Here is an 11021-nt window from a genome sequence, read left to right on the forward strand (position 1 = left end):
AGCCTCCTCAAATGGGAAGCTCAGCTTTCTAGGTTTTCAAAGGGACACAGCTGAATGAATGAATGAGTCCATCCTCCATTCACTGTTCCGGGGTCTGGCCTTTCCTGGCCTGGCTGCTTTCTCATCACCCCCTGCAGAGCCTTTCCCCTAGAGCCCTGAGCTCATCCTAGTTACCAATGTTTGTTTAGTCCTGGCCCCACAGGAGGACTCCAGCCCCCACACTGGTTTTCCCCACTGAGTTCCCATAGAGGAATCTGCATGTGTTGGAGATGGAACCTCAAGGATAATCTAGTTCAATCCTCTTGGCTTAGAAAGACAAGATGGAGAGCAAGAAAAGGGGGCAGTCTTGCTTAAGCTGGTACTTCCAAGTCAAAGACCTGGATTTCTCCCAGGGGTTCCTGACTGCCCTCATGGCTAGAATTCTCATCCCTTTCTTTCTTTCTCCTTCTCAATGGGGAGAGTAAGTCACTATTTTTAACTGCCTAGAACATAAGCAAACGCTGGAGAAGGGCTCGAGGAAGTCCTTCCACACACATCCTATGGCTTCTTCATTCCCTGGCTCTTTTCTAACTTTCATTTCTCACTCCTTTCATCCCCTGCCCTCCATTTCTTCCCTGCCCCTAGTCACATTTATTTAGTTTCTGTGCTAACCTGCATATCCTTTGCCTGTCACTCAACAATAAATTTTGGGTTCAGTTTGGCTTTGTGTTTTATTTTTAATGAATCAGTGGCTCTCTGGGAGTGAATAATCTGAATCCATGCAAACACCCCAGTCAGGCACATAGTCAGGCACACATGACCAGCAATTTCTGTGAGCATCACTGCCTCATAAACCATTTGAGCATTCTTTACACCTCCACCAGTGAGTCTCAACTATTCCACAGACAGCAAAAGTGGGCTGGTTTCTCCTAAGAGAAGCCTGATTGCTTGGGTTTGAATTCCAGCTCTTCTACTTACCCTAAGCAGGTTACTTAAACTGTCTGTGCCCAGATTTCCTCATCGTACCAGAGAAGTCAATGGTACCTCCCTCATAGAGTGTCAGTGCCAATTAAATGGGTTAATACATGTAAAGCTTTTAGAATACATAGTATGTGCTATGTTAATAATATTTATGTGTATGTGTGTGTGTGTTCAGTCACTTCAGTCATGTCTGACTTGCAACTCCATGGACTGTAGCCTGCCAGGCTCCTCTGTCCATGGGATCCTCCAGGCAAGAATACTGGAGTGGGTTGCCATACCTTCTCCAGGGGATCTTCCTGACCCAAGGTTCGAACCCATATCTCCTGCATCTCCTGAGTTGCAGGCGGATTCTTTACCTGCTGAGCCACCTGGGAAGCCCAATAATATTTATATTAATATATATATATATAATATAGTATGTATAATAATAGCTTATGCTATTATTATCAATGTAGGAAAGACAATAACTCCAGGAAGCTGTGTCTCCATCCCCCACCCCCATACATACCTGGATCATGCAGCCCAATTCCTCTCTCTCTCCCTGGGATCCCATTACCCTTCTCCAAACCTGCCCATCTGGCCCCTGTGCAGTCTTACCCTTAACCAGCCCCCCTCTCTCCCTGGGGCCCAGACCGGGGTGTTGGGAAGGGAAGGAGGGAAAATGTGGCCATTTTAGGGCAGAGGAGCTGTTGGAGGGGAGAGGGAGAGGGGGCAGCAGGGGAGTGGACCCAGAGTTTGAGGCTCCTTATTGGGAAAGGCCCCTGTCTGATTCTGTGAGACAGAGGCCAGGCCTGGGCACACAGCCAAGTCCAAGAGTGGGCCCCAGGCCCCGGTCCTGGCCCCAAAGGCAGCACCGGTGAGGGGACGAGATGCTCAGTTGCTCTGGGCCCTTCTCCACACAGTCACAGCACAGTCCCCTACCCCAGCCCCACCCCTCTGCCTAAACCTCCGTGGCCATTAAAGTGGCTGGATTCAGGAGCACCACCTCCCTAAGTATCAGTGTGTAGGGGGAGGGAGGGGCTCTTGCTTTGGCTGTCTACAGGACACTGCCCACCCCCCACAACCCTACCCCCGTATTGCTACCTCCCCACCACGTCAACCCTGTGAGCTCCTCCTACAGGAATTCAGCCAGTTCTGGGGAGACGACTGCCGTTAAGGGGGGGCCCAAGGGTGAGTAACGGTTCCCGTGGGGATCGGGGTGCCCATGACTAATCAATGAGAGGGTGAGAGAGGAAACTTACATTCCTTGACTTGTAGGGCAGTGGATGGAGGTGGGAGGTGGGGCAGGGGCAGACTGAAGCAAGGACAGCCAAGTAGGGACGCAGAGAGGGAAGCCAGGCTGGGGTGGGGGTGGGGTGTCTCTCCAGCCTGGCTCTCTCCACATCCCAGGCTGGAGGAGAGTCAGCCCTCAGGTAACCACACACCTGGGCCCCTGCTTTGTCTGAGCACTTCCCATTCGCTGGCCAATGAGCCCCTCCGATGATCACTCTAGTCAGGTTACAGACCTTGAATGAGTTGAGGGAAGGGCAGATGGACATCTCATTTCCATTCCTCGGCCCCTATTCCCACTCATCGAGGGGTCCCCAGGCCCAGAAATCCAGCTTGAAAAGCTCCACTGTGCCAAGCTGAGAGCTTGCGCTAAGGGCATAAGGGAGGAAATGAGCTGGGAGCCAAGGTGCCGTGGGGAGGAAGGAAGCCCGTCTGCAGCCACAAAGGAGTCAGGAAAGAGAGAGAACAAACAGCCAAGGGCTTCCTGCCCACCCTCACCCCTGCCTCCCCACCTCACACTCCCCACCAACCTCCTTCAGCCTGTCCCAGCATCTTGAGGCTGGGGAGAAGAAGGAAAAGGGTGCAGAGACCCACCCCAGACAGCCTGTAACGCTTCCAGCTCAGCAGCCTTCAGGGCAGGTGGCCAGGGGTCGCTCTCCCAGCTCCTCGGCATGCACTGCCCAGTGATCACCCCCTCCTCAGCCAGCTCGGAAGCCCCTTGCCCCTGTTTCTTCCACTGGGGAGGAAGGGACCCATTCCTCTCTGTGTTCTCTGCCTTGCTTTCTCTCAGCCTCCCGTTATCTGTGGTTGCAAGAGAAGACTATGGGTTAGGGAAAGGATGGAATGACAGCGCGCGAGGCAGGCAGCTCCCTAACCTCCCACTGCACTGTGGAGGGAGCAAGGCGGTCACACATACTGTGACACACACACCCCAGTTATGGCCTTTCGACCACCCAGGACAGACACCCCTACCCATGCATACATACACGCCAACCCAGACCCAGCATGCTCAGGTGTTCAGACCTCACACACACACACACACACACACACACACAGGTTTTCACCCCACATAAGCGTTCAATCACATTGCATCTTCCTTGTCTAACCAGTGCAAATGGTGAACGTTCACATGTATGGATAAAGAAACCTGGGCCAACTTGGGCCCAAAATCTATCCCAGCTTTGGCTCTTCTCCAGGCCTCTCTCTCCTCTGCCCTTGCTTCTCTCCCAGGGCCTTTCCTGCTGAGCCCAGCAAGGGTAGGGTGAGAGGCACCTGAGGGTGGCCCGTCCACAAGCCCGCTGTGAGACTCAGTCAGTGATGTCTGGCTTTCTGGAAGCCAGCCCCCCTCCCTGAGGTGATCACATGGAAAATGTCCAGCTGTGGTTGCTTGGAGAGATGAGCTCAGCCAGTCTGAGTGGGGCTGGGGGCCTGGACTCAGCGTCAGACTTTCCACCTCAGACCTTTCCCCTCCCCCTGCCCCCAAATACCACCCCAGAGACTCAGGAGCAGGCAAGGGGCCAGAGGGACTCCTGACACATGCTCTCAGCCCTGCAAGGGTTTGGAGAAGGAGGCGGGCCACTGAGTGCCGAGCAGACCAGTCCTGGAAGCACCTCCGCTCTGTTTCATCTCTGCCCACCCACTTCAAAAGAAGAAACCCAGAGAAGAGGGCCACGCAGTGTGATGAGTGGGAAGGAAGCTGACTTCAGAAATCTGTGCCCAGGAGATGAGGGTGGGAGGGATGGGAACCACAGAAGGACGAGTCAATTCAAGGACCCCCAAAATGACAAAGGATATAGAAAGTCCTCAATGGGAAGGGAGTGGGGAGCAGACGGGCCTCTGGGTTCTCTGCCCATCCAAAGGCCAGAGGCCAGCAGGAAGTGTTCCCCTTTTCTGCCCATCTCTCACCACCCCTCGCCCCCGTGCTCTGCACCCTGCCTCCCTCTCTCGTGGTCCTCTCCCTCCATCCCCCCTCTCACTTCTCTCCTTCTTTCCTCTCCCCTTCCCTCCCTCCTACGCTCTTTCAAGGACCCTCTTTCCTCCTTCCTCCACTCTCCGTGCAGCGCTCCTGGCTCACCCTCTGCCTGTTCTCTCTTGGGAAGCCTCTCCCTATCTCTTTGCTCTTATTTATGTCCTGCTGCTGCTGCTGCTGCTAAGTCGCTTCAATCGTGTCCGACTCTGTGAGACCCCACAGACGGCAGCCCACAAGACTCCCCCGTCCCTGGGATTCTCCAGGCAAGAACACTGGAGTGTGTTGCCATTTCCTTCTCCAATGCAGGAAAGTGAAAAGTGAAAATGAAGTGGCTCAGTCGCATCCAACTCTTAGCGACCCCATGGACTGCAGTCCACCAGGCTCCTCCGTCCATGGGATCTCCCAGGCAAGAGTACTGGAGTGGGTTGCCATTGCCTTCTCTGTGTTTGTGTCTAATCCCAGCCCAATTCCCCACCTCTTCTCCCTCTTCATTCCCCCCAGCACGACCCACTGAGCTTTATACACAGTTAGCACCCAATCCCCTGGAGAAGGAAATGGCAACCCACTCCAGTATTCTTGCCTGGAGAATTCCATGGGCAGAGGAGCCTGGTGGGCTGCAGTCCATGGGGTCACAAAGAGACAGACGCGAATGAGCGACTAACACACACACAGCGACTCACACACACCAAACATGTCTACTGAATTGGATCACTGCACTTCCCGTGTGCTTTGCAGTTCTAGATACTTTGTGTGTTAGTTGCTCAGTCATGTCGAACTCTTTGTGACCCCTGGAGCCTGCCAGGCTCCTCTGTCCAAGGGATTCTCCAGGCAAGAATACTGGAGTGGGTTGCCATTTCCTTCTCCAGAGGATCTTCCCAACCCAGGGATCGAACCCAAGTCTCCTGCACTGCAGGCAGATTCTTTACCAACTGAGTTACCAGGGAAGCCTTTGAATAATATACCTAGAAATGTGTGTTAGTCGCTCAATCATGTCACTTCAGAGTAGACAGGTTTTTCGTAATTAAAAGGTCGAAGCCAGGCAAGGTCTTACGTTGAGAAGGAACATCCTCTGAGCCTTGGTTTTAGAAGATGAATTTGCCTGCAGTGAGGAGGGTGAGCTGCACAGAGAGGAGGGCCTTTCTCTCCAGCTGTTTCCCCCTGACTCCTCCTCATTTCGCAGGCTTCCCCACCTGACCACAGCCTCTCTCTCTCTCCTTCCATGAATTACCCCCTCCTGCCTTCACTTTTCCTTCTCTGCACCCCTATTCTGCCCTCCCTTCTCTCAACCCCCCCTTTCCTAGAACATCTGTAAGCAATCGTCTTATGGGGGGGAGAGCTCTTCCCAGCCAGCTGTGGGGGTGTGGCCAGCCTCGCAGGCTGGGTGTGAGGGTGTGGCCTGGAGGGAGGGCTGGTCTCCAGGAGGTAAAAGCTTAGAGCACCATTCCACCTTCCCCTCCCCGAGCCACTTGGCTCTCCACCAAAACCCCAAACTTTTCCTTCTTCCCCTGTCAATCTACCACACATTCCTCCTCCATCTTTGATCCTGAAGTCCCTAGCCATACCCCCAACCCCACTTCTGTCATCTGGGACCAGATCTAGTCAAACCTAGACCAGAAAGGAGTCCAGGGCCCAACCTCTGAGCAGCTGGACAGCTATTGAAAGGGCAAAAGGTCAGGGAGCTCCTCCCTTTGGCTTCTGCTTTGAGGTCCAATCTAAGGTTGAAGCCAGAGGTGAGAAGAGGTAGAGGCTGAAAGTGGGTAGTCCATTAGACCTTTGCTGCAGGTAATTTAGGAAGCCCCCTCCCCAAATATGACTGAGTGTTAGTTGCTCACTCATGTCCAACACTTTGTGACCCCATGGACTGTAGCCCACCAGGCTCCTCTGTTCATGGGATTCTCCAGGCAAGAATACTGGAGTGGGTAGTCATTCCCTTCTTCAGGGGATCTTTCAGACCCAGGGACAGAACCCAGGTCTCCTGCATTGCGAGCAGATTCTTTACCATCTGAGCCACCAGGGAAGTCCCAAAATACATATTAAAAATATATAATTACATTTATATATACATATATAGTTTGGCCATGCCACACAGCAGGAACGTGGGATCTTAGTTCCCCAACCAGGGATAGAACTCGAATTCCCTGCATTGGAAGCACAGAGCCTCAACCACCAGACCACCAGGGAAGTCCATGAGAAGTCTGATATTTTTTTATATGTCAGACTAATAAACTGTATCCACCACTACCTTCTATTATATTGATATCTCAACTCAATAAGCCACAACCTTGAAGTCCAGAAGTTGTTTAAAAAAAAAAAAAAAAAACTCCGTGTTTTTTTTTTTTAATCTTCTAAGGCTTGGTTCCCCCTCCAGCTGCGGCTGTGACCGAGGGACTGTGCAGAGGAGCTCTCCCTGTCACTGAGCTCCTGAATCTCAGCCCCGGAGGCTTCTCATTGTCCCCTTGGGGCTGACTTCTGGGAACACCTAGATGCCTCGAAGGGATCGATGTATATCCCCACTTACCCCCTAATTCAGCACCCCAACATGTTACATGTCCCTGAAGAGAAAGGCCAGGGGATGACCTATTCTTAGCCCTGTACACAATCCCTGGCAAACAAATGTGCTCATTACAAGGTGATGATGGACAGGGAGGAATTTGGAGCCAAGGAAGGAGTGTGTTTGTGTTTGTTTGCTGGTGGAGGAGTGAGACGTGCCAGAAGTCCAGAGAAGTCATGGGGAGGACTTGGGCCTTTTCATGAAAACCAAGAAGGAGGACATGCCAACCCCCATCCCCAGCCTGACACCACAGTCAATTTACTGTGTGTTTAAGGACAGATGGCATACCTATGCTGTACACACACACACAGATTCCAAATTGATCAGAGATGCCATCATTGCTATTATCTTTTTTTCTTTTTTTTTTTTTTTGGCCTTGCTACAAGGCTTTTGGATTCTTAGGTCCCCAACCTGGCCTCTTGGCAGTGAAAGCACAGAGTCCTAGCCACTGGCCCACCAAGGAATTCCCACTGTCACCTTTATAGAGCCAGAAAGAACCAAAGCAGGTGAAATAGTATTTCTGCATCTTGGGTGCAATCTCTGGCCCTCTTGCCTTCCTCCCAGCCCTTCCAATGCCTGAACTTCCTGTCTGAGATTGGTCATCCTTCCCAAGAGAGGGCTAGAAATGACAGGCAAATCGTGGCGGTGGGAGGGAACGCCTGGCTCATCCTCAGCTCCTCACAGCCCCAGTCGGGTGTGCAGTGGGAATCCTGGTGTTCCAGGTCCCTCCCTGATGGGCTCCAGATGTGCTTACATCTGGGAAGGCCATCCCAGGAAGCTGACTCTCCCGCCCACTGCTCCCACCCCGGATGGCTCTCTCCTCCAGCTCCCAGGCCCTTGAGCCCAGAAGCTCCAGACACTCCTCTCTTCTTTAAAGGTAGGCAACACAGGGGAGAAAAAGGATGGAAAATAATGGGGGGGGTGAGCAAATAAAATGAGGCCACTGTTTAGGACACCCCAGAGAATCTTATTTCCCTTTTAACTTCCTATGTGAAGTTGCTACATTTTGCTGTTACCTTAAAAAAAAAAAAAAGTGAAAAAGTAGAATAGAAAAACTGAAGGTTTGGAAAAGAAGACACTAGCTCGAATGATGGAAATTCCTTCCTGTTAATCTGCTTGTCCTGGACCCCTGGGTCTTGTACTTTTTTTACCCCAGTGTTCCCTTAGCCCTGCCCTTTTCCCTCAATGCCCTTCCTCTAATCCTTGTCCCTCTGTCCCTCCCAAACCTAGTCTAGCCTGGAAAAATCCCCAGTTTGGTCCCTAATGGAAATACCTGAGTGCAATCTCAAGCCCTAGGTTCAGAGCCCTAGAGCAAGAGAATTCGAGTATCCCAGGACTGGTCTTGTCCCCAGGATGTCTAGCAAACATCCTTCATCCACCCCTCCAGTGCTCTGAGCAAAGTGGGGGTAGTAAGGGTAGTCTGGGTTTATTTTAGGTCGGGACATGGGGGAGGTGTTGCTCTCTGGATCAGACAGGGAGTGGGGATGGTGGGTGGTGACTCACAGATGATGGAGCCATCAGTTCCCCTAAGCAGAGACCTGAGTCAGGGTGGTGACGGAGCCTGAGGGTTCATATAGTCAGATCCTTTACTTTCTGATTTCTCTTGGACACACATACAGTGCAATACTCCAAATTTTTTTTTTTTTTTTTGGTCTCAATGCAGGATCTGAGTTCCCCAACCAGGGATTGAACCCATGCCCCTTGAAGTGGAAGCCCAGAGTCCTAACCACTGGACCACCCGGGAATTCCCTCAGCGCTCCATCATTAGCAGCATCCAGACTCAGACTCCTAGGATAACCAGGATCCTACTCTGTTTCCCGAGATACCCTCCTCCCACCATAGCTCCATACTCTGTATACCTATCCTTCCTTCCTTCCCCTCTGAGAGAACAAACTCCCTCTCATCCCCCCACCATGGGACAGGAGAAAAAGGCCCCAAGAGACACAAACCCAATAAGCAACTCTGATCCTTTGGTCCATTGAACTCTTCCCACTCTTTTTTGTATCCTATCACACTGAGAACATTAGATTTGTAACATCCCCAGAGTAAGTGAGAGAAGTTGCCCTGGCCAGAAGCCACCAGCCTGGGGTCTCTGGTGGTCCCAGGTCTTTCCAGGCTGCAAGGGCTAAGAAGGTTGATACCTGCCTCAACACACCGGCAGCCTATCTGTGCGCACTACCGGAAATATCTCACTCCATCCATGCCACCCAACCAGGCTTCTTACAGGCTCCATGAGGCTCAAGATTATTCCCTGAAACCAGGATATCCAGCCTCCATGCACTCAGAATTTCCAGGCAATTTGTGAACCTAGAAGAAGCAACCCAAGTCTTGCCCCCAGAGAAATCACACATACACACACACACACACACACACAAACACACACACACACACACACACACACACTCTTCCATCCAGTTTCAGAGGATCAGTGAATTGTATATCATCCTATCTTAAAGGTCTCTGCTCCAAAATCTTCCCCCTATAGAAAATCAGCTCAGTTTAATTTTCCAGTCTTTTTAAAAATTATTTATTTTTGGCTGTGCTGGGTCTTCATTGCTGCATGCAGGCTTTTTCTAGCAGCAGCAAGTGGGGGAGCTACTCTCTAGCTGCAGGCTTCTCACTGTGGTGTCTCCCCTTGTTGCAGAGCAGGGCTCTCGGTGTTCAGGGCCTTCGATAACTGAGGTGCCAGGGCTCAGTAGCTGTGGCTCCGGGGCTTAGATGCCCAGAGGCCTGTGGAATCGTCCCAGATCAGGGATCGAACCTGTGTCCCCAACATTAGCAGGCAGATTCTTAACCCCTGGACCACCAGGGAAGTCCCAGCCCAGTTTAGAGGACTAAACTAACAGTGCTGTGGGAAAAGCAAGGACTTTGGGATCAGTTGGGGTGAAATTTGGATTTGGCCCCTTTCTTTCTGTTGCTCTTGTCTTAGTCACTTCACTCTCTGAGCCTCAGTTTTGTAATAATAAAGCGGGGATCCTAATACCTCCAGTGCTGGATAGTTCAGAAGATGAAATGGGATAAAAGCAGTTTAAAGGTCAAGCCCGAGGCCAGGCATATAGCATATGCTAAATAAACTGTTAATAGTCCTCACCCGTCTCCCACCCTATTGAAACTTAGCATGGCTCCTAGCTCTAAAACTTTCACCTCTTTCCTAAACCCCTCTGTGGAAATGCAGTCTTCCTGGTTCTAAGCTCCAGCCTTCAGGTCAGGCAGGCTGGTGACAGCAGGAGTCTGGTGAGTGTCCTGTCCTTGCCCTTCACCCTCTCTGCCTCTCTGTCAAGCAAACCGTGATTAATAATAATCAGTCATCACAGCAAATCATTCTTGCTGAGCAATGAAGGGACAGAGGGTACTAGGGAGGTCAGATTTGAGAGAGGAAACAGAGACACCTGGAGACACACCGTCTGGTCAGACACAAGCTGAGAGATACACAGAGAAAAAGCTGACATGAGCCAGAGCATTTAGCGGGCAGTGGGCTAAGAGGAGACAGCATTGGATTTAGAGTCTAAACACTTAGGTTCTAGACTCACCACTAACTCACTGGCTAGCCACATGACCTTGGACAAGTCTCTTAATTTCTCTACATCCATTTCCTCTTCTGAAGGAGAGAGTTGGGCTGATGACCCCTAGGAAACCCCTCTTGGCTGAACTTTCTAAGCAAGCTACCAGACCTGGAGGGCTACGCTGAAGCAGCTCTAACTAGGAGGGGACCCCAAGTGCAGGCCTGACCCAGGGCAGAGGAAGGGAGGGCCAGGCAGAGACAGGCATGGTGCGAGGAAAGGCAGGAGGTGTTGGGGCCACTGGGAGAGGACTTATAAGGGCAGAGAGAGCCAAGAGAGGAGGGATATTGGGGAGAGGAGAAAAGCCAGCCAGAGAATGACTAAGGGGCTCCCGGAGTAAACAGGAGCAGGGAATGGCCAGGGAGGGGGACTGTTTGACTTGGCCAAGCTGGGGGGGTGGAGTGGGGAGGAGGACTGGGGCAGGACGCTATGTCCCTTGTCCCTCACCAAGGCTCCTGGGAGGAGCTGAGTCACACACCTCCCTCCCTGTACCCTTCCCCGCCCCCACCCCAAGCTCCCAGACCCTGGGAAAATCTAGAGAGCTTATGCCTGGTTCACACACACGTGCTCTGCTGGGTTATACAGGAGTCGGGCTTCATCGTGTCTCCTCCCAGAGAGGGTCTCAGCCCTCGGCTTGAGTAATTTTCACCTAGAGGTTACCTTCGCGGTAGTGCTGTGCTTTAAGATCCTGACCCGGAGATTCTTTGGGTTC

This window comes from Budorcas taxicolor, chromosome 5 (assembly GCF_023091745.1).
Source record: "Budorcas taxicolor isolate Tak-1 chromosome 5, Takin1.1, whole genome shotgun sequence".
In the NCBI taxonomy this organism is placed as follows: Eukaryota; Metazoa; Chordata; class Mammalia; order Artiodactyla; family Bovidae; genus Budorcas; species Budorcas taxicolor.